Source organism: Fundulus heteroclitus, unplaced genomic scaffold (assembly GCF_011125445.2).
Source record: "Fundulus heteroclitus isolate FHET01 unplaced genomic scaffold, MU-UCD_Fhet_4.1 scaffold_41, whole genome shotgun sequence".
NCBI lineage: Eukaryota > Metazoa > Chordata > Actinopteri > Cyprinodontiformes > Fundulidae > Fundulus > Fundulus heteroclitus.
In genome coordinates, this window is record NW_023396824.1 from 398,600 (window position 1) to 421,017 (window position 22,418).

General features: G+C 44.5%; 2 protein-coding genes across 2 annotated transcripts in view; one reads left to right on the forward strand and one right to left on the reverse strand.

Annotated features, from left to right (window-relative positions):
- The window catches only part of LOC118560255 (protein NLRC3-like), a 943,592-nt gene that overhangs the window by 246,710 nt on the left and 674,464 nt on the right, over positions 1–22,418 (reverse strand). The gene's annotated exons all lie outside the window — the stretch shown is intronic.
- LOC118560256 (NLR family CARD domain-containing protein 3-like) overlaps positions 1–22,418 on the forward strand; it is an 88,037-nt gene that overhangs the window by 23,271 nt on the left and 42,348 nt on the right. The window contains exon 2 of the mRNA XM_036131169.1: positions 4,886–5,051. The gene's annotated coding sequence lies outside the window, so the exon portion shown is untranslated. The remainder of the gene's footprint in view (positions 1–4,885; positions 5,052–22,418) is intronic.

Consider the following 22,418-nt stretch of genomic DNA (forward strand, 5'->3'; position numbering starts at 1 on the left):
GCAGTAAAGGGCGGGGACCTTGGCGTTCCGATCCTCGGCTGCAGAAGCTGGCTCTTGGGACGTGGAATGTCACCTCTCTGGTGGGGAAGGAGCCTGAGCTTGTGCACGAGGTTGAAAGGTTCCGACTAGAGATAGTCAGACTCACCTCGACGCACTGCTCGGGTTCTGGAACCAGTCTCCTTGAGAGGGGCTGGACATTCTTCCACTCTGGAGTTGCCCCTGGTGAGAGGCGCTGAGCTGGGGTGGACATATTTGTTGCCCCCCATCTCGGTGCCTGCACGTTGGGGTTTTCCCCAGTGAACGAGAGGGTGGCCTCCCTCCGCATTCGTGTGGGGGGACGGGTTCTGACTGTTGTTTTTGCTTATGCGCCAAACAGCAGTTCAGATTACCCACCCTTTTTGGAGTCCTTGAAAGGGGTACTGGAGAGTGCCCCTCCTGGGGACTCCCTCGTTTTGCTGGGGGACTTCAACGCTCACGTGGGCAATGACAGTGGGACCTGGAGGGGCGTGGTTGGGAGGAATGGCCCACCTGATCTGAACTCGAGTGGTGTTTTGTTGTTGGACTTCTGTGCTCGTCATGGATTGTCCATCAAAACACAATGTTCAAGCATAAGGGTGTCCATATGTGCTCTTGGCACCAGGACACCCTAGGTCGCGGTTCAATGATCGACTTTGTTGTCGTTTCATCTGATCTGCGGCCATATGTCTTGGACACTCGGGTGAAGAGAGGGGCGGAGCTCTCCACCGACCACTACCTGGTGGTGAGTTGGCTCCGATGGCGGGGGAGGAAGCCGGTCCGACCGGGCAGGCCCAAACGTACTGTGAGGGTTTGCTGGGAACGTCTGGCAGAGTCCCCTGTGAGGTGGAGCTTTAACTCCCACCTCCGGGAGAGCTTTAAACACGTCCCGAGGGAGGCGGGGGACATTGAGTCTGAATGGACCATGTTCCGCGCCTCTATTGTTGAGGCAGCTAGTCGGAGCTGTGGCTGCAAGGTTGTCGGTGCATGTCGCAGCGGCAACCCTCGAACCCGCTGGTGGACACCAGCGGTGAGGGAAGCCGTCAAGCTGAAGAAGGAGTCCTAACGGGCTTTATTGGTCTGTGGGACTCCGTAAGCAGCTGATGTGTACCGGCAGTCGAAGCGGCAGGCGGCTCGGCTGGTCGCCGAGGAAAAAACTCGGACGTGGGAAGAGTTCGGAGAGGCCATGGAGAAAGACTTCCGTACGGCTTCGAAGCGATTCTGGTCCACTATCCGGCGTCTCAGGAGGGGGAAGCAGCACAGTACCAACACTGTATACAGTGGGGGTGGTGTGCTGCTGACCTCGACTCGGTACGTCGTGTGTCGGTGGGCGGAATACTTCGAAGACCTCCTTAATCCCACCAACATGTCTTCCATTGCGGAAGCAGAGCCTGAGGACTCTGGGTCGGGTTCTCCCATCTCTGGTGCTGAGGTTGCCGAGGTTGTTAAAAAGCTCCTCGGTGGCAAGGCCCTGGGGGTGGATGAGATTCGCCCTGAGTACCTTAAGGCTCTGGATGTTGTGGGGCTGTGTTGGTTAACGTGGCTCTGCAACATTGCATGGACATCGGGGGCAGTTCCCCTGGATTGGCAGACTGGGGTGGTGGTTCCCCTATTTAAAAAGGGGGACCGGAGGGTGTGTTCCAACTACAGAGGAATCACACTCTTAAGCCTCCCTGGTAAGGTCTATTCAGGGGTTCTGGAAAGGAGGGTCCGTCGGATAGTCGAATCTCGGATTCAGGAAGAGCAGTGTGGTTTTCGTCCTGGCCGTGGAACACTGGACCAGCTCTATACCCTCAGCAGGATTCTGGAGGGGGCATGGGAGTTTGCTCAACCAGTCTACATGTGCTTTGTGGATCTGGAAAAGTCATTCGACCGTGTACCCCGAGGGATCCTGTGGGGGGTACTCTGGGAGTATGAAGTACCGGACCCTTTAATAAGGGCTGTCAGGTCTCTGTACGACCCGTGTCAGAGTCTGGTCCGCATTGCCGGCAGTAAGTCAGACTCGTTTCCAGTGAGAGTTGGACTCCGCCAAGGTTGCCCTTTGTCACCGATTCTGTTCATAACTTTTATGGCCAGAATTTCTAGGCGCAGCCAAGGTGTTGAGGGGTTCCGTTTTGGTGGCCTTAGGATTGCGTCTCTGCTATTCGCGGATGACGTGGTCCTATTGGCTTCATCAGGACGTGATCTACAGCTCTCACTGGAGCGGTTCGCAGCAGAAGTGTGAAGCGGCCGGGATGGAAATCAGTGCCTCCAAATCCAAGATCATGGTCTTGAACCGGAAAAGGGTAGAGTGCCTTCTCCGGGTTGGGGAGGATGTGCTGCCCCTAGTGGAGGAGTTCAAGTATCTTGGGTTCTTGTTCACGAATGAGGGGAAGATGGAGCGGGAGATCGACAGGCGGATTGGTGCAGTGTCTGCTGTGAAGTGGGCGCTGTACCGATCCGTTGTGGTGAAGAGAGAGCTGAGCCAAAAGGCGAAGCTCTCGATTTACAGGTCGATCTACGTTCCTACCCTCATCTATGGTCACGAGCTTTGGGTCGTGACCGAAAGAAGGAGATCCCGGATACAAGCGGCTGAAATGAGTTTTCTCCGTAGTGTGTCTGGGCTCTCCCTTAGAGATAGGGTGAGGAGCTCAGTCATCCGGGGAGGACTCAGAGTAGAGCCGCTGCTCCTCCACGTCGAGAGGAGCCCGTTGAGGTGGCTTGGGCATCTGGTCAGGATGCCTCCTAGACGCCTCCCTGGTGAGGTGTCCGGGCACGTCCCACCGGAAGGAGGCCCAGGGGAAGACCCAGGACATGCTGGAGGGACTATGTCTCCCGGCTGGCCTGGGAACGCCTTGGGATTCCTCCTGAGGAGCTGGCCCACCTGGCTGGGGAGAGGGACGTCTGGGCCTCCCTACTGAAGCTGCTAACCCCGCGACCTGACCCCGGATAAGCAGAAGACGACGGACGGACGGGTGTGGTTTGACAAGTGCGATTGTTTAACCATTTTGGGTGAAAAATTATACTAAAAGCAACGATTGGCTATGGCGCAGAAAGCGGCGCTCCAAGAAGAAAAAGGTGTTATGATTCCTAAGATGGAGACAATCACACAAGTCCATAAATAAATCCTTTATTGTCCTGCAATCCTGAAATTTTGCAAAATAATTAGCAAAAAGTAGTTTATTCAAGTTAATAACAAGTATATTAGATACTTAAAATGAGCTGGTGTACTTAAAGTTTATTTTTTTATCTAATATTTAATATACTTAATGGTATAGTGAAATAAAACTAGACTACCAAAAGTATAAACAGAAGGCCAAACCAGAGTACATTAATACAAAGACTTAAGCTTATACTTGTAGGGTCAATTTGCCACGACACTAATAACATTGTCTGTGTTTACAAAAGCCAATCTCTATCCAATCTTCTTCCTCTTATCTGGGAGTCGGGTCGCGGGGGTAGCAGCTTCAGATCGACTTCAGATCGACCGGTAAATCGAGAGCTTCGCCTTTTTGCTCAGCTTTCTCTTCACCACAACGGTTCGGTACAGTGCCCGTTTCACAGCAGACGCTGCACCAATTCGTCTGTGGATCTCCCGCTCCATCTTCCCCTCATTCGTGAACAAGACCCCAAGATATTTGAACTCCTCCACTAGAGGCAGCACAACCTCCCCAACCCGGAGGAGGCACTCTACCCTTTTCCGGTTCAAGACCAGGGTCTCGGATTTGGAGGCATTTCATCACGGCCGCTTCGCACTCGGCTGCGAAACGCTCCAGTGAGAGCTGTAGATCAAGCCCTGATGAAGCCAATAGGACCACGTCATCCGCGAATAGCAGAGACGCGATCCTAAGGCCACCAAAACGGATCCCCTCAACACCTTGGCTGCGCCTAGAAATTCTGTCCATACAAGTTATGAACAGAATCGGTGACAAAGGGCAACCTTGGGGGAGTTCAACAAGTCTGACTTACTGGGGGAGTGGTGGCCTAGTGGTTAGAGCACAGAGCTTTGGTCCCAGAGGTTCTGAGTTCAAATCCCGCAGACTGCCACGCTGGGTCCCTGAGCAAGACCCTTAACCCCTGATTGCTCCCCAGGCACCGCACAGTGGCAGCCCACTGCTCCCCAAGGGGATGGGTTAAGATGCAGAAGAGAATTTCTCCAGCGCAAGATCAATAAAGTTCAATTATTATTCAGTTATTACTGCCGGCAATGCGGACCAAGCTTTGACACTGGTCATACAGAAACCTAACAGCCTTTATTCGAGGGACATTGTTGAATGCTTTCTCCAGATCCACAAAGAACATGTAGCAGCTTAAGGTTGCAATAATATGCCATAACACATGTTTGTCTTTGTTAAATACCATGAAATACATTTTGGTATGAAATCACATATTCATACATTAATGTGCCATATGTTTGGCACTTAAAGAGCATACCTTTATGAAATACTTTTTTAAACACTGTATTTCAGCATTAACACATTTCAATATATTTCAATTTTATTTATATAGCGCCAATTCATGAAAAATGTCATCTCAAGGCACTTTACAAAGTCAAAATCAATCAGATTAGTCAAAAAGTTCCTATATAAGGGAACCAGTTGATTGCATCAAAGTCCCGACAAGCAGCATTTCCTCCTGAAGAAGAGTCGTCTGCATTGTTGATGGCTTTGCAGCAATCCCTCATACTGAGAAAGCATGAAGTGACAGTGGAAAGAAAAACTCCCCATTAACGGGAAGGAAAACCTCCGGCAGAACCGGGCTCAGTATGAACGGTCATAAATAAATGCAGTGGGGGTAGTGAGTGACCCATCCAAGATCGCGGCGTGCTGACACGTCCCGATAGCGCAAGTGCCGACGTCCATCTTGACGTGTGAATGTTAGTGGTGAAAAGGTGTTGGGTTGAGCCCCAGAGAGAGATTAGCAACGAGCAGAAAGTGCTGCTGAAGAAAGATTGACGGAGTTGAAAGAAGTCTTGGTGGAGCCGGAGGAAGAGATGGAGGATGAGCGCGGACTGCTGGATTTCAGCCGGATCCCCCTGATAATCTTACAGCGAATAGGTAGGAAACAGCAGCTAAGCTACTAAGGTTTTACTGATCAGAGGAAAGTTGTTTGGCTCCATGCTGAACTCGCTATCCGACAGAAAGAGCTGCTTCACCAACGGCTTTCCTTCTTTCTGCTTCTTGATCAATTCAATTAAATGTTATTTAAATAGAGAAGAGACACAAAAGACAAAAAAGCACAGAAGCACACATTGATCCAGTAATCTGTTCTACATTAGATGGTAGTAGCAGGTGATCTGTCTTCCCTGGATGATGTCACTGTTAACAGAACGCCAGAACAGATGTACCTACTATGAAGAAAAAAGAGAGAGAACAAAAAGTTAAAAGCTGAAATAACAACAGCCATGCAAAACTGGAGAACAGTAGAACTTAGCAAAGTGAGAAATATAGGCCCTGATATCCTCCAGTAGCCTAAGCCTATAGCAGCATAACTATAGAGGTAGCTCAGGGTAACATGAGCCACTCTAACTATAAGCTTTATCAAAAAGGAAAGTTTTAAGATTAGTCTTAAAAGTAGACAGGGTGTCTGCCTCATGGACCAAAACTGGGAGTTGGTTCCACAGGAGAGGAGCCTGATAGCTAAAGGATCTGCCTCCCATTCTACTTTTAGAGACTCTAGGAACCACCAGCAGACCTGCAGTCTGAGAGCGAAGTGCTCTGTTAGGAACATACGGGGTAATCAGAGCTCTGATATATGATGGAGCTTGATTATTAAGGGCTTTATACGTTAGAAGAAGAATTTTAAATTCTATTCTTGATTTAACAGGAAGCCAATGAAGGGAAGCTAAAATTGGAGAAACATGATCCCTCTTGTTGATTTTCATCAGAACTCTTGCTGCAGCATTTTGGATCAGCTGAAGGCTTTGAACTGCATTTTGTGGACTTCCTGATAGTAAAGAATTACAATAGTCCAGCCTTGAAGTAACAAAAACGTTTTGCTCTCTCTCTTTTTTCTTCATAGTAGGTACACCTGTACCTACTATAAAAACAGAACACAGGGGAACTAAAGAAGCTAGAGAACACTGGGGAACAAAAGAAACTAGAGAACACTGGGGAACCAAAGATGCTAGGGGACACTAAGGAACAAAAGAAACTAGAGAACACTGGGGAACCAAAAAAGGTAGAGAACATTTGGGAACCAAAGAGCCTAGGAGACACCGGAGAACCAAAGAGCCTAAGAAAATGCTAGGGAACCAAGGAGAGCGTACAGAAACGCTAGGGAACCGAGGAGAGCGTAAAGAAACACTAGGGAACCAAGGAGAGCATACAGAAACGCTATGGGACAGAGGAGAGAGTAAGGAAATGCCAGAGGGACAGGCGTACGGAAACACAGAGGGAAACAGAGGAACTAGGAGAATTCAAGCGAACCAGAACAGGGAAGCCTAGGGAAGCCGGAATAAAACAGAAACTACAGAGGAATAACCAGACAAAACCAAGGAACACGAGAACCAGACAGCATTAAGGAACACTAGGACCAAGAAAAAAACTAGAAAATTAAAGCAGGACTACAAAACAAAAGCAATCTAAGAAGCACTGAAATACTCTAAAACTAAGGAATGCTAAGTAACTCAAAACTAGAGGGTGAAAAAATAACTCAAAACTAAGACAGAAACTAGGGAACTTGGACAGAAACTAGAAAACTAGAGAACCAGAAAACTAAAGCAGAACTAGAAAGCTAAAGCAAATCCAGAAAATTAAAGCTAAACTAGGAAACTAAAGATGTAAGGCAGGAACATGAGAACACTGGGCAGCAGCGACAGAAGACGCTGGGCAGCGATGACTGAAGTGCCGTCTTTTAACGCTGGGCAGCCTGGGAGGCGGGTGTCACGAAGGGCGACCCCGAGGAAACAGAGCCAGAGGCGGGACTTCGTCTACTGTGATCCCGACGGAGCTGAACCAGAAGCGGATGAAAGAGGCGAAGCAGATCTTCAGACGGAGACACCCACAGAGACCTCGTGCTGAGGTGGAGCAGAACCCTCCAGCTTCTGCACCAACCTCTGTGCGTGCTCGGGTTCATCCATTATCATGATATTTGTCTAAGATGAACCCAGACACAGTGCGCACACACAGAGCTGGTTTTGAGAGAATTTATTGCACAAGGTGGATGATGGATGACTTGAGGAACCAGAGTCTTTTATTAAGCGGAGTTGTAGGGTGCAGAAGCTGGCTGGCAGGTATAGCACAGAGAGACTGACCAGGAAGGAGTACTGAAGCTGATGACTTGAGACCAGAAAGGAACACTGAAGCTGATGACTTGAGACCAGAAAGGAACACTGGAGCTGATGACTTGAGACCAGAAAGGAACACTGGAGCTGATGACTTGAGACCAGGAAGGAGTACTGGAGCCGGTGACTCGAGACAAAGACGGAGCGCTGGAGGACAGCCGTGGTGTTGAAGTAGCTAAACGTTAGACTGCGGGCTGTGCTGGAATTGAGTTTCTGGCTGTGGACTGAGCAGGAATTGAACCTTTACGGGCCGGCGACCAAGAGCAAAAAGAGGTGAGTTAATATAGTGGTGAGAGCAGGCTGAATGAGTCCAAGGTTAATTGCAGCCTGACAGGTGAACCCAATCAGGCTGCGCTGGGAAGGAAGGAGGCAGGCAAGCTCAGAATGCAGCCTTCAGGCAGCATACTGACTATATATATATATATATATATATATATATATATATATATATATATATATATATATATATATATATATATATATACAGTATATTTATTGTCAGGATGCTGCCTGAAGGCTGCATTAAACTGCACGTGGAGATGAAACAAGCTATTCAGCAGCGGAACAATAGCCATGTTGCAAAAAATCTGCAACAAAAGGGCATTGCATGGCATTTCAATCCACCCTCAGGCTCACAATATGCTGGCTGCTGGGAAAGATAAATACGTTCTGTAAGAAAAATATTGAACGTGCCATTAAGGGAACAAGTTTTTGAATAAGAGGACCTACATACTTTGTTATGCGAGGCAGAGGCAGTCATTAACAGCAGACCTATAACAAAAGCTTCTTCAGACGTAAATGATTTGGAAGCATTAAAACCCGATCATTTACTTTTGCTCAAAGTGGAGCCGTTGTTGCCACCAGGTGTTTTTAATAAGGAAGAGCAATATGCCAGGAGAAGATGGAAACAAGTCCAGTATGTGGCAGATATCTTCTGGAAGCAGTGATGCAAAGAATATCTTCCGCAGCAACAGGAACACCAGAAGTGGTCCACAACCAACAAAAACCTTCATGTTGGTGACATGGTAATGATTGTGGATGAAACGTCACCCAAAAGTTCATGGCCACTTGGAAGAGTGGTAGAGACTCTTCCTGACAGAAAGGGTTATGTCCACTAAGTTAAAGTCAAGACCAAAACTTCTGAGCTGTGTCGGCCAGTGACTAAGCTATGTCTGTTAAAGGAGACCGAGGAGACATGAACTTCTTAAACTCTCTATGTTTAAGGCTCCGTTTAATAAATTAAATCTGTTTGATGGTTGTTACAGTAAACTTGTTAACAATTAAGGGGCTGGTAATGTAGGAGCCTGGATTTATATTTTGTGATTTTCTTGACGTGCATTATGGTTAATGTTTTGAGTATTGTTTTTCTTACCTAATATACTTTTCTTTAAATTATTCGATATTGTTGGTAATTCATATTAATTTAGGGAATTTGTATATTTAGCTATTTATTTTGTTATTATTTTCATTACTACTTTGGTTTAAGGCTCCATATGTGTCACTTTTAAGGATGATGCATGATGGGAGTTTGTTGTTGTGTTGCTCACAGAGTGGAGCCAATTGGTTTTTTGACCTCTGTCGCCCTTTTGGATGTATGTTTGGCACCCATTTTTCTATCTAATCTCTAAAACGTTTTTTAAATGCATTAAGGTCTCCATGGATTTTTTGGATGAATCATCTGGACAACTTGTTTGGAAATGTTGAGGGCGCAGCGAGTCAGGCCAGCTTCACTTATATTTGAACCCTATACCATGTATGTCAGTCTGTGCCTTTAGAGTTTGTTTATCTGTGTAGCAGCATAAATGGTACGCTGCCACTTTAAGGCCAATTTTGGCTGCTGCATATAAGCAGGTCTCCACCTACCACAAGGCTACTTGCGTCAGCTGCTTCTTTGTTTGTCAAACTGTGCTGGGCTCCGTTGTTGCTCCTCTGGATCGATCTGTCCTGTTGTTTGCTGGCAGGAAGATAAGGGCTAACATGGCTCGGTAATATCCACCCCATTTGAACCAAACCTTTATCTAGTATTTTGTTCCAGCTACACTGCATAGACGAAATTGTGGACTTGTTTACCTGGCAGCGTGGTAATTTACCAGTCACAGGTAAGCAGCTACTGCAATTGATAGTTCTGGTCAGCAAGTGTATTGATAATTTGTTTTAGCCACCTGAGGAGCCTCAGATGTTGCAGGTTGCCACATCTGTAATTTCCATGGCAACCAATTTGGCAGTCCAATCTCTGTAATTTCATTGCACTCTGGACTCTGAACTCAGTGGAGGAAGTGGCTGAGAGGAGGGTGTTGTCCAAGCTCACATCCATCATGGACAACCCCCCCCCCCCCCCCCCCCCGCACCAGACTGTAGAGGAGCTGAGCAGCTCTTTTAGTGCCAGACTTAGACATCCTGTCTGTAAGAAGGAGCGTTACCACAGGTCATTCATTCCTGCTGCTATCAGACTATACAATGCTGCACTATAACTGCAACCATAACTGTGCAACAATCCTGAAAGAAGTGACTTCTGCTGCTATTATCATCCAAAAGGCTGCTGCAAGAGTTCTGATGAAAATCAACAAGAGGGATCATATTTCACCTGTTTTAGCTTCCCTTCATTGGCTTCCTGTTAAATCAAGAATAGAATTTAAAATTTTCCTTCTAACGTATAAAGCCCTTAATAATCAAGCTCCATCATATATCAGAGCTCTGATTACCCCGTATGTTCCTAACAGAGCACTTCGCTCTCAGACTGCAGGTCTGCTGGTGGTTCCTAGAGTCTCTAAAAGTAGAATGGGAGGCAGATCCTTTAGCTATCAGGCTCCTCTCCTGTGGAACCAACTCCCAGTTTTGGTCCGTGAGGCAGACACCCCGTCTACTTTTAAGACTAATCTTAAAACTTTCCTTTGTGACAAAGCTTCTAGTCAGAGTGGCTCATGTTACTCTGAGCTATCTCTATAGTTATGCTGCAATAGGCCTAGGCTGCTGGAGGACATCAGGGTTTATTTTTCTCACTCTACCGAGTGCTACTGTTCTTCAATTATGCATTTTTTGTCATCATTTCTGCTTTTAACTTTTTTTTCTTCATAGTAGGTACACCTGGTCTGACGTTCTGTTAACTGTGACATCATCCAGAGAAGACGGCTCACCCGCTATTACCATCTAATGTAGAACAGATTACTGGATCAATGTGTGCTTCTGTGCTTTTTTTGTCTCTCTTGTTGTGTCTCTGCTCTGTCTTCTGTAACCCCAGTCGGTCGAGGCAGATGACCGTTCATACTGAGCCCGGTTCTGCCGGAGGTTTTTCCTTCCCATTAATGGGTGGTTTTTCTTTCCACTGTCACTTCATGCTTGCTCAGTATGAGGGATTGCAGCAAAGCCATGGACAATGCAGACGACTCTCCCTGTGGCTCTACGGTTCTCCAGGAGTGAATGCTGCTTGTCGGGACTTTGAAGCAATCAACTGGTTCCCTTATATAGGACATTTTTGACCAATCTGTATAATATGATTGATTTGACTTTGTAAAGTGCCTCGAGATGACATGCTTCATGAATTGGCGCTATGTAAATAAAATTGAATTGAATTGAATTGAATTCAGCTCTGCGACAGACTGGCGACCTGTCCAGGGTGTACCCTGCCTCTCGCCCAGTGAACGCCGGAGATAGGCACCAGCAACCCCCGCGACCCCATGAGGGATTAAGCGGGTCAGAAAATGGATGGATGGATGAATTGAATTCAACTTATTTCTCTCTCACGTGAGCAATTCTGAGCCTTCTCTACACACCAACAATAATTTCTTCATATTTCTGCATGCTGTTCATGCAAACACATTATTTTAAAGGTCTGGAAAAGTGTTCTTTAAAATTTTCAAGTCATTCCAGTGTCTTACACCCTGCTTGCTTCTGTGGCTAGACCTTAAGAACCTTGAAAAATAATTGTTTTGCACAGCTTCTTGCATGTGTTGGTAGTCTGTAACTCCAGGGTTCTTAATTTGGCAACATGATTCAGCCTTAATTTGTGATTTACAGTGATAAAACATCTATGATCCTTCTTTTGGGTTTCTGCATTGTTCTCACCAAATAAAACTCATGATCAGAACTAATCTCAGCCCAGAATGGTGATCTTCACCTCGTGTGATCTACTTTCAGTGGTTATCGTCAGTTATTGGAACCTTAAGCTGCAGAAAATCCGATCAATGTTGCTCCCTCTGCGTTTACTCCCATCTGCTCCTAAGTTAGCCTAGAGCAGGAGATATCCATCCAATATGGCGGTGATACTGGAGGCGCTCCAGCACGTAATGGGACGTCTATGAATATAATGTCTATGCATGAAGGGTCTATCATTTAACCCTGTATGCTGAAATCTTAACATTGACACATCTGTGTCCTCTTTCCTCTTCCTCGTCTATCTAACTTACCATTGACTTCTATAAAATCCATCCATCCATTTTCTGACTCTCTTTATCCCTCATGGGGTCGCGAGGGGTGCTGGTGCCTATCTCCAGTTTTCAATGGGTGAGAGGCAGGGTACACCTTGGACAGATCGGTAGTCTGTCGCAGTTCTATAAAATTGTTACAATTATTTCTATTATTCTCTACATGTCTCGTTTTCTTTACCATGTTTATTGCATTTATCACGTATTTCCTCATCAATATTAAAAAGGTTTTCAGGTTTGAGTTTATTCTGATAATAAAATGTTTTTCAGATGACTAATCTTTCTCTATGTTACAGAGCAAGGCTTTGTGAAGAGAAAAAGTCTCACTATCAATGATAATGAGAATTTGCACCTAGGCATCTGTGGTTACTCCTTTCCCTGAGAACTGAATGCTCAGTTGTTCTTCATAACTGGACAGCTAGTTTACGATGTCGAAGGTCACATTGCAGTTTGCCTCCCGGTGAAAAGAAAAAGTAAGAGGCAGCATGGATGTGCTTTAGAAAGGATAGGGGGTTTGTCACTGAGCATGTCCCTGTGTCATTCTCCTTGAGAGTTTAAGATCTGTTGTCTTTCTTCCTCTGTGTTGTTTAATGAATGTTTTAGGAGTTTAAACCTGATAAAAATAATCTTCCTTTTCTCTATTCCTCCCGTTATTTTACACCCTTTAATCCAGTCTTTGTTACTCAATACTTTTATATTCTGTCTTACCTTGATGTATCCAGAACTTTCTTTTATTCCTATTTGTGCTGTACCACAGAAACATAACAGTAATACCCTGAACTGACAGACTCCTGGAGACGTGTTTAAATGCTCCAGAGAAACTGACAGTTGGGTTATCCTAGTAAGCTATACAGCTCTTGCTAGACTAATACGGATTTACATTAAATGCTTTGAGTATATTATTAGCTGTAAAATGGGTGTCTTTCTGACTACATGGTGCACATTTAGCATAATTAACAACTTTTTATGAAAACAGGCTTCTTCTCAGGGCACGTTACACATAGAGACGACCCACAGCCACTTCATTTTCTATTCTTATACCTCTTTAGCCCACGAGCCCCCTTTCTTTACTAACACACTTGTAACTGACTAAGTGAGACCAACACACACTTAGCATATGTCCAGATCTTCATCTGAGACTCCTCTACAAAAGTAGAGACTGCAGACCTCATTCATGACTTTATTTTGAAACGGTCTCAACAGTGATGAACTCCCAGTGGCTGCAGAACTTCAGGATGTTCTGGGAGAAATTCAACTCTCTATGCCGTAAAGTCTGCCCAGTGATAGAAACCACCTCTTTTCTTCATTGTGTGCCCGTTTGGAGGAGAGTTGCTATTGCACTGTGGGAGTCAGCTGCCGGGTCAGAGTACAGGAGCATTGCACACCTGTTTGGAGTCAGCATCACAACAGTGTGTAGGTGTGTGCAGGACTTCTGTGCTGCAGCTGAGAGGCTTCTGGTGCCAGAGCAAGTCACTGTTCCAGACAAAAGGAGGTTCAGGGACATGGGGGATTTTTTGAGAGGACAGATAGTTTTCCTAATGGTGTGAGTGAGATAGACGACTCACACATCAACAATCTCAGGGTGCATACAGAAAACAGTGCCATTACATGCTCCTTGCCTTTTGTGGAAACATGTGTGACTGTAGTGCTACTTTTACATACAATGACCAACTGAAGAGAGACTGGTAATCCGTTGATGCTAGCGTAAATCTTCTCAATTAATAACATAAGTATGAATATAGAGGCAGAGAGCTCAACAAAAAATAAGATGTGCTTTTCGTCTGGAGTTTAAAAGAATCAAATAAAATAACTTAGTTTAGAGTCCAAAAATATTCCCAACCTTTCTTAAAAACAGTTTTCTGATTCAATTCTAACTCAGTACAGTTTTTAGTGTTTACATAGTGTAGTCATGCTAAAGACTAAATCTGTTTCCAAGTTCATAAAAATCATGATAGTTTCTAAATCAACTTGACTAATCCAGTCACAATGTGATACATTAGTATTGAATACCTAATTTGTTCTGGAGTTGTTTTAACCTACTACCCCCCTCACTCCCCCACCCCTCATGACTTCTACTCCTAATGAGGGGATTATAAGCACTTAATTAATGTATCCTTTGTCAGGTTTATTGGAGTTCTTATTAACTGAAATGATTTACCTGATATTTTATTCTAAACTTCTAAAGGAAAAAGGGTTTCCCAAATGCGCGAGCTGCCACTAGGGGGTGCGCAAAGCGAAAACTGTAATGGCGCCTGACCGTGTTTTTTCCCCCAGCAATAAAGATGTGTAAATAAGCATTTCTTTTGTAAAGCTAAAAAACTGTTAATTTAATCAATAAATAAAAATGTATTGTAATGATCCTTATTAGACTTTATTGCTAAACGCTGTTGCACATTTACTGTTCCTTTAAATCAGATCGCTTTGGGGTCATAGCGGAAGAAATGCGTGGCTTCCGGGGAGAGGCGTCGTGATTATGGGGACTGGCGGAGTGAAAGCTGTCCTGTCCTGTTCGTCCTAAAATAAAGTGTTAGCAGCAAAACCTCGTCTGGTGCTTGGGTGTCATAACGGAACGATACATTATTAACACGAAAATGTTAATAAACTGTATTTATTTAGAAGAAATCTTCTTCCACACTGCATTGTGCTGTATATGCGCATATGGCTTGTGCTCTCTGCTTCAATCATTCTCGCAAAAAAGCTCAATAGGCTGAAATCAGGGAAACAGGCGAGACATCTAAGGTGAAAGTTAGTTAAGGAGGAGAGGAAAAGAGCGAGAGAGGAGAGAATCGCAACGGATCCGGGAGAAGAAAACGAGCGAATCAGAAAATGTCTCTTTCTCTCTCCTGACTTTACATCGTTTATGTCAGCAGAGGAAAAATTTTAATTTGGGCTTAAAGTTTTATTTACGAGATTAGATTGAGTGACTCTGTCTCTATGGATCGCGCAGCGCCTACAAACAGCACTGCTGCTCATGGTGCCGCGACTTTGAACCAGTGACAAGCTCTGACACGCATGACACGCCCACCGCTGTCGTTACCGCTGGTCCTGGGGGCGATTTCTTGATTATGCTCACGCACAGATCTGTAATACTTTTCATTGCGAAAGCATTATATATATATATATATATATATATATATATATATATATATATATATATATATATATATATTTATTAGGGCTGGGCAACGATTAAAATATTTAATCGCGATTAATCGCATAATTTGCCTGATTAATCGCGATTGAATGAATGAATTCAAAAGTAGTGTAAAGAGCACTTTTATTTTAATGTTCTGCTGCCATATGAACAAAAGTGTTGTAACATTTGTAGCACTTATCAGTAACACATATTTAGTGTAAAGCTCAACTTAAACATGTAAAACAAAAAATAGCAATAATAATAAATTAAAGCTTATTGCCAATGACAGGGAATTCTCTTTATGGGGAAAAAATCTACCAAAAACAGGCAATTTCTGAGGTAACAGCAGGGAGCAGCATTACCATTTTATGTTCAATACCAAAGTTTAACTTGGCAGTGGTTACAACTAACTTGTTTCTGTCATATTCCATGCTGGAAGAACTTTAACCTGAAATGCTTGCTAACTCGATATGCTTGCGTTGCTTGCGTTTATTTGACGTTAACACGCGGTTTATTGTTGTTGCTTTCTCGCGTGCATATAGTGAATGGCAGGGAAACACAGGCAAAAACACATGGATACTTTGAAGCGAGAAGCGACTTCACCGACGGCGTCTAAGCAGACCCCCCCGCTCCGCTCCGCTCAAAACTTGTTCCGTTCGCCAACTCACCGCCTCGCCTAAGCAAATTCCTGCGGGAAACACCGCCTTCCGCATGTCGGCTTAGTTTTTTTCCGGCCAGCACCTTTCTTCCTCTGAATCCGAGGCTTGGCTGACAGCGAGGTTATTGGCGCATTATCGCCACCTACTGTTCTGATTCAAACCCCTACACCGCAGCAACAGACCTTCACAAAATAAAAGCATGTGAGCAACATGCGTTAACGCGCGTTAAAGAAAATATCGCCGTTAATAGTCTAATGAGTTAACGCGAAATTAACGCGTTAACTTGCCCAGCCCTAATTATATATATATATATATATATATATATATATATATATATATATATATATATATATATATATATATATATATATATAAAAATCTTGGGGGTGCATCACCCCGCCTGGGACATGGAAGGGGTGCGCGGCTAAAAAAGTTTGGGAACCCCTGCTCTACTGGTTTAACTTAGAAGGAACAATGAAAAGTTTAACTAATTTAACTGATGAACCCAAATTTCCTTTAATAATTAAACTAGACATACTTATACCCACTTATGTAATTTTGTTACATTAAAGTAACTCGTTGCCATTCTCAATAATTGCTTTACTTTACATTTTAGACTTAATTGAATTGAATGGATTTTACTAATCATTCTGGTGGACTTTCACTTGCCTGGGTTTCATAAACACCTTAGTGCTGCAGCTGTGAGTGACTGCAGTGTTTCCAGACTGTTTTGTGGTCTCCTTAGCAAGAGGTGATGTGGGGTTAGCTGCCCAGATCTTGACCCCACTTTATTCCTGTTTATCCAAACATCTGTTAAACATTGAGATTAATCAAGGGGTTTGTTTACAAGAATGTTTAGATAAGAGTTCCCAGAAATATAAGAACACACGTACTAATGTTTTACACACACACACACACACACACACACATCTTCTGTTCCACACACACATATTCAGCTTTAAAAGAGGGATTCAGATTTGCACAGTTAGGACTTTGCACATGTTACTTTTTGCATGTGCATCTAATAAATGAGTCCTCTTGTTGGCAAGTAGAAGAACTGTAATCTCATTGTTTCTCCTGAGTATTCTTTTTTAATAAGTTTTAATAAGTTAAATAATCTCTGACACAGCTCTCATTCATGGCCATTGTCAGCGGATGTGGAGACCACTTCCTTTGCTCAGCCGTGTTTCCTGCTGGCCTGATTGCCTTCGTTGCTTTATGCTTTAGCAGGTGCTGTGCCAGTGCTCTGGAATCCATGCAGGATTTAAGCTGTGGAAGATGAATTCTGGTTCTCCTTGTTCACAAACCTCAGGTTATACCATCACCACTCAGCTGCTTTATAGGCACTCCTCCTTTAGTGCCACTGTTAACGTGTGCAACCCTTTCTACAGATCCACCTTTTGAAGACCAAGGAGTTGATTCTGTAAGGTTTTTTTGGGGTTTTTTTTTGCGGCTCTAGTGGTTCGCTTTTTCCGAAAGTAGGCTGACAGGAAGGGGGGTAGAAGAGGGGAAGAGACATTCGGCAAAGGACCGATTCGGATTCGAACCCGGGTCGACCGCGTCGAGGACTAAGGCCTCTTTATATGGGTCGTGCTACCCGCTGCGCCATATGCGCGCCCTTGATTCTGTAAGTTATCTTATGTTCTCTATTAGCAAATTATTTTGGGTTTGTTACTTGTATAAAAAACATCAATTCTGTGAAGTAATCTTGTAAATTTGGGTTTTATTATTTAAATTCACACAGGTTTCCTGTCAGGATCCTCTGAGCTGTGATCTTGTTTTCAGTTGATTGGACTCACCTGCGTTTAATTATCCCCGTTGTGTATTTAAGTTGCCTCAGTTTGTTTCCCTGTTGTCGGGTCATTCTGGTTTCATCCCGTGTTCTGCGTATTCGCTCCTGTGTTCCATTCCTGTGTTGACTTTGCTTCTCCTCTGCGATCACCTGTGCTCCCGAGTTTTCTGTAAGTCTCTTTGCTTCATTAAAATTACTCTTGCCTCACGCCCTGCCTCCGCCTTGTTGCCGCCTAGGTCCTCGCACCACCACCCTATCAGGAAATTTCCCAAAACCAAAATAGTTACATTAACATTTTACTTCTCCGTTTTTAATAAGGATGGCTGTAACAGCAATGGCGTACCGCGAGCGAGCTATTTTTAGAAACGTAACGTCACGATGACGTCACATCACGTGATACGCAGTAGGGCAAGCTTGCATAGTCCGCTGCTGTTTCACTGTAAAAGAGACGTGCGTTACCCTTGGTTTTACTCGGTAAACGACTGCTTTTTCCAAATCTAAGACCATGGTTTTTAAACATTGTTGCTATGGAACGTGCAACAGCGACTCGAGGTACGCTGATCGGCCGCATATGAAGGATGTTTTTTTCCAGAGTGCCAAGGAGAAATGTGTGCGCTCGGTACACCGGTGCGGTCGGCCTACATATGTAGCAAGCATTTTGTTGGAGGAAAGGGCACAACCGAAAAATATCCTGACCCAATTCCAGCGACATCAAGTAGTGAACAGGTAAGAGTATTTTGGTGACCGACATGTTAATAAAGAAGCGTCTGCTACCATGATCGCATATAGGCTGTCATGGTAGCAGGCGCTAACATGATACCCTGCTACCAGGATAGCTTACTCAAAAACATTTCAAATGAGACAAACATTAAACATATACCGATTCCTGGACGTGATTACAAACAAAAAAACGGCCGACGCTGCCATGATCGCCGCGCAGGAAAAAAAAAACAAAGCTTACCCTTCGATCAACTCGGCCCGTTTTCCGGTCTTTTTAAGCCCTAGACACTCAAGCCATCGTTTGAGCTGAAGGTTGGTGTGTTCTTCGACAGTTCGACCAGTAATCCGTGCGCCTGGAACATCGTCTTGGAAAGTTTAACGGCTGCAAAGTCGGTCATATCGCTGTTTCTGTTGCGCGTGTAATAGTTGGTTGCTACGGGCGTTCTCTACCTCTGTGCCCTACCTAAGCGGCAAAAGGGGCGTTGCTCTTGAGTCGGTGACGTCACGTGCGCGGTACGCCATTGGTTTTTTGACATCTCCAATTCTGTTTAAATTAGACCATTTTAAAACCTGTTGATGCTGCTATTATGTAAGTGTATTAATAACTAACCCCAATGATGAATGACCAAAAAAAACTCCTAATAAAATACTCTCATCTGCTGATCAATTCTATACCTGCAGTCCAACCGGCAGGCGGCTCGGGCGTGGGCAGAGTTCGGAGAGGCCATGGAGAAAGACTTCCGTACGGCTTCGAAGCGATTCTGGTCCACTATCCGGCATCCCAGGAGGGGGAAGCAGTGCAGTACCAATGCTGTTTATAGTGGATGTGGTGTGCTGCTGACCTCAACTTGGGACGTCGTGCGTCGGTGGGCGAACTACTTCGAAGACCTCCTTATTCCCACCAACACGTCTTCCATTGAGGAAGCAGAGCGTGAAGACTCTGGGTCGGGTTCCCCCATCTCTGGTGCTGAGGTTGCCGAGGTTGTTAAAAAGCTCCTCAGTGGCAAGGCTCCGGGGGTGGATGAGATTCGCCCTGAGTACCTTAAGGCTCTGGATGTTGTGGGGCTGTGTTGGTTAACGCGGCTCTGCAACATTGCGTGGACATTGGGGGCAGTTCCCCTGGATTGGCAGACTGGGGTGGTGGTTCCCCTATTTAAAAAGGGGGACCGGAGGGTGTGTTCCAACTACAGAGGAATCACACTCTTAAGCCTCCCTGGTAAGGTCTATTCAGGGGTTCTGGAAAGGAGGGTCCGTCGGATAGTCGAATCTCGGATTCAGGAAGAGCAGTGTGGTTTTGGTCCTGGCCGTGGAACACTGGACCAGCTCTACACCCTCAGCAGGATCCTGGAGGGGGCATGGGAGTTTGCCCAACCAGTCTACATGTGCTTTGTGGATCTGGAGAAGGCATTTGACAGTGTCCCTCAAATCAGGGCTGTTAGGTCTCTGTATGACCGGTGACAGAGCTTGGGCCGCATTGCTGGCAGTAAGTCAGACTTGTTTCCATTGAGAGTTGGACTCCGGCAAGGTTGCCCTTTGTCACCGATTCCCTCATCTATGGTTATGAGCTTTGGGTCACGACGGAAAGAACGAGATCCCGGATACAACCGTCTGAAATGAGTTTTCTCCGTAGTGTGTCTGGGCTCTCCCTTAGAGATAGGGTGAGGAGCTCAGTCATCCGGGGAGGACTCAGAGTAGAGCCGCTGCTCCTCCACGTCCAGAGGAGCCAGTTGAGGTGGCTCGAGCATCTGGTCAGGATGCCTCCTGGACGCCTCCCTGATGAGGTGTTCCGGGCACGTCCTACCATTGGTCAAGGTGGTGTCGTCTCTTTTCAGCCGAGATGTCAAAGCTAACACGGGCTAGTGTGTAGCCTAAATAGCTAGGCGTTAGCTAACATGGAAGAATTAATATAGGCCACATTTACAAAACATTTCATCTTGCATCATGTCAAACCAATATGACTTGGCTCAACAACAACAAAACATTGTTTTGTATAGATTATGTTGCTGTGCAACAGTGGCGGAGCTAGACTTTTTTTCAAGGGGTGGCCAAAGGGTGAGCAAGGCTCTATCAGAGGGGTCCATATACAAATGATGAATGAAAGGAAACAAATATTTTCTCACACTCACTCAAATTAAAATGGTTTATTTGACAAAGGTTTGCCATGACCAAACAAGACGTTAAACAGCACTATGGAACAGTTAACATGTATATGTAAACTCATAACCCAGAATATGACCAAAAACAAATTCTCAAAAATAAATAAATAAAACTGGCTCCAAATAGTAAACTGCAAGACAATACCACCAGAGCTGACCAGCATTACCCTGGTGGTATTTATAAAGGTTTGAGAAACACTGCTATGGTCAAATAAGCTTTGAATGGGAACATCATCCATGTCAAGGGTATGTGCCCTCCTTGACTCAAAACTAAGAATGCCAAGATGACTTAACCTGTCATCAGCCATAGTTGTTCTAAGCTGGTTTTTGATCAGTTTTAGAGCAGAAAAACTTTGCTCACAGGACGCAGTACTGACTGGGATAACAACTGAAATCTTACAAAGTCTAAACAGCTCATGAAAAACCTCTTTATAAGGTTCCAGGAACACTACAAAGTCAAGTAAAGTAGAGGGTCTCTCTAACCCACCTCTTCTCTCCTCAGAAGCAGCCGTCTGGTTTGTTGAACCTCATGTTTAAGATCTTCTAGATCTGACTCAAATGTCTGTCTAAAAGCATACAGTGTTTCCTCGTTCAAGAACAATAGGCTTTTTGGGACTAAAGACTGAACCCCTAGCATTATCTCACAATTCTTCTGTGAAAAACGCCTCTCAAGCTCAGCTGTGGGACAGTCAAGTATCTGATAAAAGACACCTCTGTTAAAATCCTCATTACTTTAGTCACTGTGCCTCTGTCCTACAGTAGTCATCACCAGTGAGTCCAAAAACCTGGAACTGGCCTTAGGCTGTCTCTTGCTGAGTGGCAGGATGCTTATTTTGCAGCGTTCTACTAGTTCTTGAGTGTCCCTCAGTAGTTCACCAAAGCAAGCTTCACTTCTGTAGCTTTTCAATGTGTCTGTCAGGGAGCCGACTAAATCTACAGCTTTTGATCAATCAAGATTGCTAGATTGAAGCATGTCAGACAGGATTTTGATATCCCCAAACACTTTACAAAAAGTAACTAAAAGTGCTATAGACTGAAAATCAATCTGAGCCAAAAGACCCTTTGCTTCCACTTTTCTATCCCAACTGTTATGTTCAAGGGAAATATCCTGCAGAAGCCTCAAAACCGCTGGAAGCCTGTCTCTCACATTGAGACATGCCAGGTATCTACATGCCCACCTAACATCTATTAGTCTCTGGAGCTCCCTAGGCTTCTCTAGTGGATACAGCTCTTTTTGGACAGCAAGCCACTTGGTGTGAACAGCAGAACCAGTTACAAATTTATAAATATTCTGAAGAAGAGAAAAAAAGTGTTCAGCTTCAGGCACTGACTTTACCACATCAACAAGAATGAGATTCAAACAGTGTGCGTTACAGTGTACATAAAATGTTGGCATCGTTTTTAATCCGTGCAGCAACACCTGAATGCTTCCTACTCATCACAGAGGCACCGTCATAACCCTGTCCTACAAGGTTGTTTCTGTAGTCCAGACCATGCTTTTCCAGACACCCCACTATCATTTTGGTCACACCCTCAGCATCCAAGCTTTCTGCCGACTGAAAGTGAAGGAAGCGTTCATGTATGGCATCACTGTAATAGTAACAAACTACTAAAGATATTTGTTCTGTTGTAAATCTCTAGTCTCATCTGCCAACACACTGAACACCTCGCTTTGTTTAACTTCAGCTGTGATTTCTTTATGAACCATTTCAGCCAATCCCTGCAGAATCTCATTTTGGATTTGGTGGCTAGTATACTTTGCATTGCCATGTGCATCTAACCTTCTCTGCACAAAGGCAAGGCAAGGCAAATTTATTTATATAGCACAATTCAGTACAAAGACAATGCAAAGTGCTTTACATTTTTAAAATAGCAAAATAAAACAGAATAAAAGCAAGTAGGAATAAAATATAGATAGAAAATAGAACAAAAAAGTGGTGATTCAGTTAACTAGGACAGTTAAAGGCAATTTTAAACAAATGTGTTTTTAATCTTGCATTAAAGGAACTAAGGCTTTCCGCAACTTTACAGTTTTCTGGAAGTTTGTTCCAGATAAGTGGAGCATAGGAACTAAATGCTGCTTCTCCTTGTTTGGTTCTGGTTCTGGGTATGCAGAGTAGGCTGGAGCCAGAAGACCTGAGTGGTCTGGAGGGTTTATACGCTGATAACAAGTCTGTGATGTATTTAGGAGCTAATTCAGGGATTTATAGACTAACAGAAGGATTTTAAAGTCTATTCTCTGAGATACAGGGAGC